The sequence below is a fragment of the Bidens hawaiensis genome, unplaced genomic scaffold (assembly GCF_021521415.1).
Source record: "Bidens hawaiensis isolate Kalapana, Puna unplaced genomic scaffold, B.hawaiensis_p1.1 tig00006773_1, whole genome shotgun sequence".
In the NCBI taxonomy this organism is placed as follows: domain Eukaryota; kingdom Viridiplantae; phylum Streptophyta; class Magnoliopsida; order Asterales; family Asteraceae; genus Bidens; species Bidens hawaiensis.
Genome location: NW_027491462.1, coordinates 708,664 through 715,885, shown reverse-complemented (window position 1 = coordinate 715,885; position 7,222 = coordinate 708,664). Strand labels below are relative to the sequence as shown.

The window sequence follows — 7,222 nt, the reverse complement described above, 5'->3', positions numbered from 1 at the left end:
CCAACCCCTGTCATTATTAGCCGCTGCCTACTCACCAACCTGTCGTAGCACGTGCATAGCCTGCAGTTTGTGGAAAAGAATAGTACACAGCCGGCCTGGTCACTATCAGCCGCTGCCTACCCACCAACTACCAGCATGGCATGTGCGTAGCCCACAGTTGGCACAACAGGAATACTATTCAGCCGGCTGTACCTTCTTGGAAACCTACCTTCGGCTATAAATACTCCAACACCTTGGAATGGTATGGACACATTACATTATCTTACATTATCTGATATCTCATTATCTTATCTTCTCTAGCAATCTCTTAATATACACTTATATTCAAGAGCAATCTAGTCTGATTCTCACGCCGGAGGGTGGTTACAAGGAGGTACCCCCTCTTCTCAGTGACGAGCTCACGGTGTCTGTTTTGTAGGTCATCAGAAGAACCATCTTTGCCGGACCTAACCCCTCGTGGGAAACATCTATTTAACCCCCAGATTATCCGTGATCTGCCCGGGGTCAATTAGTGTTTCTTCATGTACATTTTCTAATCTTATTCAACTTTATGTTTTTCTAGGAGTTTGAATGAGTCTAGGCGTAATCTCGGGTTCCTGTCCTGCGGGAATGGAAACCCGATTGACGACTGCTGGCGGTGCGACCCCAATTGGGAGAAGAATCGCCAGCGTCTGGCGGACTACGCCATTGGGTTTAGGAAAGGGGCTGTTGGCGGTAGAGACGGGAAGATATACGTGGTTACTGACTCGGGTGACGACGATGCCGTAAACCCGAAACCAGGGACGTTACGGTACGCCGTCATCCAGGATGAGCCGCTCTGGATTATTTTCCAGCGCGACATGGTGATTAAACTCAAAGAGGAGTTGATTATGAATAGTTTTAAAACAATTGATGGTCGCGGTGCGAGTGTGCACATAGCGGGTGGACCGTGCATTACTATACAATATGTTACGAATATTATTATTCATGGGATTAATATTCACGATTGTAAGCCGGGAGGGAACGCGATGGTTCGGAGCTCCCCTAGACATTTTGGGTGGAGGACGATTTCGGATGGTGATGGCGTGTCGATATTTGGAGGAAGTCATGTGTGGGTCGATCATTGTTCGTTATCGGGATGCGCTGATGGGTTGATCGATGCGATCATGGGGTCCACCGCAATTACATTATCGAACAATTACATGACCCACCAATGATAAAGTGATGCTTTTAGGCCATAGTGATTCTTATGAGCAAGACAAGAACATGCAAGCCACAATTGCATTTAATCACTTCGGTGAAGGTTTGGTCCAAAGAATGCCAAGGTAATATTTGTTGTTGTACTATGTCCTAACCGCATTCTGGATTTGTATAGTGTAGCACAATGCAGCATTGTGTTACACAATACAAACCCAGAATGGTGGTGTGACGTGGATTAGAAAACATATAGTATTTTTATAATAAGAATAAAGTGTAATTTATGTTTTATTTGTTAACGTTAATTGTAGATGCCGACATGGTTACTTTCATGTGGTCAACAATGACTACACATTGGGAGATGTACGCAACTAGAGGTAGTGCAAACCCTACCATCAATAGCCAAGGGAATAGATTCTTAGCACCGGATAGAAGATTTAGCAAAGAGGTAATAAGATTTTTAGATTCTAAATATTGTACAAGTTTTGGTGTGTAGTGTACAACTTCTACGAAAGTCTAAGTTAGTTATTTGATTTAGGAAAATGATATACATGTTTACTAAAAATGCAAATATGATGTAGGTGACAAAACACGAGGATGCACCGGAGGACCAATGGAAACATTGGAATTGGAGGTCTGAAGGGGATTTGATGTTGAATGGTGCATATTTTATGCCTTCGGGTGCTGGGTCTTCATCTAGTTATTCAAGGGCTTCAAGCCTCGGTGCTAGGCCATCGTCGATTGTTTCTGCCCTCACGACCAATGCTGGAGCCCTTGTTTGCAGAAAGGGCTCCCGTTGCTGATCAAAATACGATAAACAAATACATAATTTTGACCCGTTATTTCGGGTTTCCCTTTATTAATTGCAGGGATAGCTTTATTTTATTTTTATTTTTATTTTTATTTTTCTTTTTTTCACTTTTACTTTTCGAAGCCTTTTGATTTTGATTATGTTGTACCCAAGTACAACCTCGGCTTGCCACTCTACGGAAACTATTGGATGTTCCATTTTGGACACTGAGTGGTTTGGGTTAGGCAAGTTAAGTAGTGTTGTCATGTATACATATAAAACTTATATCTATTCGACAAATTTTATGTTAAGACTTTAGCTTAGTCTGTGTTGTTTCGGTTTAATTAAAAAGTAAAAACGTGTGTCACGTCACGTCACGTCACTATCACGTAAGCATGCGTGATTTCACTATGAGTTTACATGAAAATAAATGAAGATTAAGTGTGCGTGTGAGGTGTTTTGATTTTATTGGCTACGGAAATTAAATAAACAGCCATCCCTTCCCAATGTTTGTCATCGACTCCAAAACGCTCGTGCAAGACTGTGTTTAACGCCCAAAATAGATTACGTGACTAACGACGTTAGCCCATTACATGTATTCTTATAAGCTGAAAGTTCATATATGTACGAAAAATAATACGTGGCGTAATGTTGTGTTGTGTGTACCTCACGGTATTCCTTCTGGTGAAAAAGTAAATTAATGATTAAATATATCTCATACATCATTGATATAAAGTAACAATAGGCAACGACAAAATCATATTAGTCGGTGGATACCTAATAATTATCTTATAGATGTTTAAAAGTCACTATAAAAATAGAAAGCTTTTTTATATGGAGAAATAGATATGTTAGACGAATTCGGGTTATATGGAGAAATAGATATTTTAGACGAATTCGGGTTATGGTTGTTAAAAAGCTTGTATCTCGGATCTTGGTTGAAAAAATCTTGCTCTAATTGGCTCTGTTTAAAAACTAAGCCTAGCCCAAGTCAAGGGTGACTTGCTCGTTAGCTCTGCTCGATTTAGCTTGAATCATTTTATCTTTTACTCTATTTTATTATATATACAAGTACTTTTTAATATTTGGTTTCATGTGTTTTGATAATTGTCGATTAGATGGGTTTAAAGACCTTTATCTTTTGTTGATTCTACATATTACAATTTAAAGTTACAAATGGAGTGTTTTGTATATTGCACTTTTAGTTCTATATTTATTTAATTCAGAGCAATCACTTTAACACTAATAACCCTTATAAATAAAATTTGATTCTATTTTGTTGAATATCTTTCATAAATTTCTTTATTAAAAGTCAAGCCTAGCTCAAGCTCGTATTTTTAGTTTGGTATCGAAAATGAGTCGAGTCTGAGTTTGCCTTGACTTGTCTACACACATGAAGAGCCCTAATGAAAGTTGGTCTTGCTAGTTTTACAATAATGTGTCGGTGATAGTTGAAAATATATAGGGAATGACTCAATGAGTAATGCATTTAACGTCAAACTTGTTGCTCTTATTTTTACTATGGGTTATCCTAAATTTTTTTATGCGGTGTCGCCTACTATAATTAGGTAATGCTTAAAATTTTATTTGTATTAGTTCAAGTTTTCTTTTCGTAAGTATAAATTTATGAATTTTTATAAGAAATTTTATACCAAATTTATTATTTTCTATACAATATTTATATAACTGTTTACTCTCTCTCTCTCTCTCTCTCTCTCTCTGTTTATACCCTCTCTCTCCCCTTCCTCTATATATATATCTCTCTCTCACTCCCCCCTCACAGTTTATACTCTCTCTCTACCTAGTTTCCTCTCTAATCCCCCCCCCCCCCCCCCAATCTCTTTATAACATGTGATCGGTTTTAAGAGAGTAAACAAACAATAATTCTCATCCACTATATCTCAAAACGCACACACATGATCACTCGCAAACTTTCAAATATTTTTCTGAGGCCATTGTTCAAAAATATAAGGGTCGGTTGAAAACAGTATCATACATAACATATAAGGCATAGATTGTATGTTCAATTAACAGTTAACATATACGTACACTAGAATCTTTAACAAAGAAAAAAAAAGATGAAAAAAGTAACTAAAACTACAACTCATTATTTTAATAATAAACTAGGCGTAAGTTACTCCGACTCAAGATTCACTATATGGAATCACAAAGTCATGCCTTCGTCTTTTATCGGCCTAACCTATTTGAGAATCATTTTGGAAACTTGGAATATTGATATATAAACAAATTCCAAATGAATGGTTGGTAAAGATTATTATAATGATCACGTAGTGAGAGATTATGTCCCGTGAATTCGAATGTTGTTGTTTTTTACTTCACCGACAAGCTTAGTTAATCTAGAATGTCATGTAAAAATGACATTTGTACATATTATACACGAATAAAATGTGCATTGGCTCGTTTATTTATTACATGAAAACTAACTAGTTTGTCCTTTTTGTTTTACATTTTTGTGTGTTGTTTTATTCTCATATTAAAAGTATTTTTATTTATTTAATTATTTTAATAGCCATCCTTTTCGTCTAAGACATACATAATTATTTAATTATAATTTTAATAACTTAACAAAAAAAAGAAAAATATCAGTTCAAAAGTTATACCTATACTTTATTAAAACAAAAACAAAGGTGGGTGTGATTTAGCGGTTAAGGTCCCTTTCTGTGCCGTACAATTTTCTCCCTTTTGGCTATACACTTTTTTTTCTTTTCAATAAATCAAAACATTTAAAAATATATAGGCAATATGTGTAGCCTTGGGCAATCCTACATCAGCCAAGTACACGAGATGTCGAATTTATAGGAAATGGCTAACTAAAATTCGGGGCCTTTTTTCTATAATTTGTTGATACTAAAGCTTTCGTACTTTATTTCGCTATGGAATCGACGATATTATGTTTTTTATATAACAAATGTAATCTTATGTTACTCAACTTTTTTTGCATAATATTAATATGTCTTTTACCAAGTTTGTAGAAAGTGAAGAGGTTTAAGTAAATGAGAGAGATTAATATAAAATTTAAGGGTATGTTTGGTTGGAGGTAATAGAATGAAGGGAGAATGGAATGGGAGAAGAAATGAAATGAACAGGGGAATGTCATTACCATTCATTTGTCTTGTTTGTTTACTTATAAAAATGAAATGAATTATTACGTTGTTTAGCATCCAAAAAAAATTGTATGAATGAAATAGAAATAATAAAAACATTCCTATCTTAAAATACTCTTTACAAAAAAAAAGACAAAAACAAAAAATAAACTATAATGGCGACGGTGGTAGCTTCGGCGACGAAAATGGTGGTGGTGGTGGCGGTCAGGCGGCAGGGGTGGCGGTGGTCAAGCGGTGGTAGCATTGGTAGTGATGGCGATGGTACGGTGGTGATGGTCAGGCAACGACAGTGGTGGTGGCGGTGATGGTCAAGCAGCGACAGTGACAATGATTGCCGTGGTTACGACGACGTTATTAGCAGCGGCAGTGGCGATGGTAATGCTGGTGGTAAGGTGGTGGTGGCGCCAGTGGTGGTGTCGACGGTAGTGGTGGTTGTTAGGTGGTGTTGTTATTGAGAAAGTAGGGTGACAGAGGAATAGAATGAAAAAAAAGAATGGGGGGTGGGAAGAAATTGTTTTGATGGAATGAGATTCCATGTGTAATGATGATTCCATTCCATTGAGTAACCAAACACCATTTTTTTTCTTCCCCAGATAATAAATCATTCCATTCCCCATATCATTACTGCATACCAAACGTTACCTAAGGGAATATGTATCGTAATTTAATTTATTGGAATACGGTGGAGATAATGTAGGTTATTGTTTCTAAAATTTGTTTAAATAGGAGTATGCTATGTGCTACAGATAAATTAGAATGCAAGGTTAAAAAAGAAAGATGTATGAAAAAAGTTATGAATGAGATGTGATTCGAACACCAATTAAACAAAACAGTATTGTTAGGCTGAGGGGTGTGGGGCTTTAACGGGGCGCGAGAGCCCCTCCGCTCGCGCCCCCAGGCGCGAGCACCACACCACCGGGGCGCGAGAGGGGCGCGAGCACGAAAAACAAAGCAGGCGCAAGGTGGTTCGCGGGACAAATATGGCGTAAAGGGGCATGGGAAAACGTGAAAGAGCCGTTGGAGCTTAAAAATGAGCCGTTGGGCTCTTATTTAATAAAAAAAAAAGTTTGTTCTTCCTATATATAACCCATTTCACATAAAACAATTACCACAACTTCAAAAAAAAGCCCAAAATCAACCCATCTTCCAAACTTTTTTTTAAAAACATGGCTGGAAATTGGTACCCAAACCTAGATTCAGATTATATTGACGACGATTTATGGTCGTCACCGCACCAACCGATGTTTTATTCGGAGCCGCAACAATCATCCGGCTTTCAACCATCCAACATACAACCGTCTCCTAACTTTGTTGTTCCGGAGACACAAGAATCACACGGTGAAGCTACGGGACAAAGAAGACGCGCCCACCGGAAAAAACAAGTTGCAACTGACGGGTCGGGACCGGCTTCGACTCCGAGGACGAAACGGAAAACCACTCCGTGGTCATCGGATGAGAAGGAAGCCTTGTGTCGGGCTTGGATAGTCATTTCTGAGGATCGGCGTTGCGGTAATTGTTTTAACGTTTTTAAAAATGATTTTTAATAAAAAAGTTAAATAAAAAAGTTAAATGACTTACAAATTTATTTATTCCTTTTGAAGCCGACTACCAAAAGAGCAAGATTTTTTGGACAAAGGTTAGGGAGACGTTCTATACGCTCGTTGGGAGTACAGAGCGGAACCCCGATATGATTTCGGGTCAGTGGTCCGAAATCAGAAAATTTGTCGGCTTGTTTACTAATCTTTTCAACAGGAACAACGGTCGTATGAGACCAAGTGGCAGTGATGATTTGGCGGTTTACAATTTCACTGTCGAAGAGTGGAAGCAGGAGTGTTTGCGGAGGTATGGGACGGAGAAGACGTGGGACGATGTAAAGTTGTGGGAGAGGTTGAAAAGGTGTTCCAAGTGGGTTGAGCTGGTGGCGCCGGACGTTGATGCGGAAGTACGGCCGAAACGGACTAAAACAAGTTCGTCCGGAGCGTATAGCACTTCAATCGGGTCGGATTGCCGTGTTGGATTCGACCTAAACATTGCGGGGGAGGAAACGTCTTCACCGCCGAGGAGGCGGCCATTGGGAAGGGACGCCAAGGGGAAAAAACCGGCTGAGGGGGGAGCCGTAAACATCGTCGAT

At 38.6% G+C, this 7,222-nt stretch overlaps 1 pseudogene across 1 annotated transcript; it reads left to right on the top strand.

Annotated features, from left to right (window-relative positions):
• The first annotated feature begins 661 nt into the window (after positions 1-661).
• Positions 662-2,257, top strand: LOC143633533 (putative pectate lyase 18; annotated as a pseudogene). Its single transcript, XR_013153685.1, has 3 exons — positions 662-1,304; positions 1,488-1,624; positions 1,758-2,257. The product of XR_013153685.1 is annotated as a putative pectate lyase 18 (transcript).
• The last annotated feature ends 4,965 nt before the right edge of the window (positions 2,258-7,222 follow it).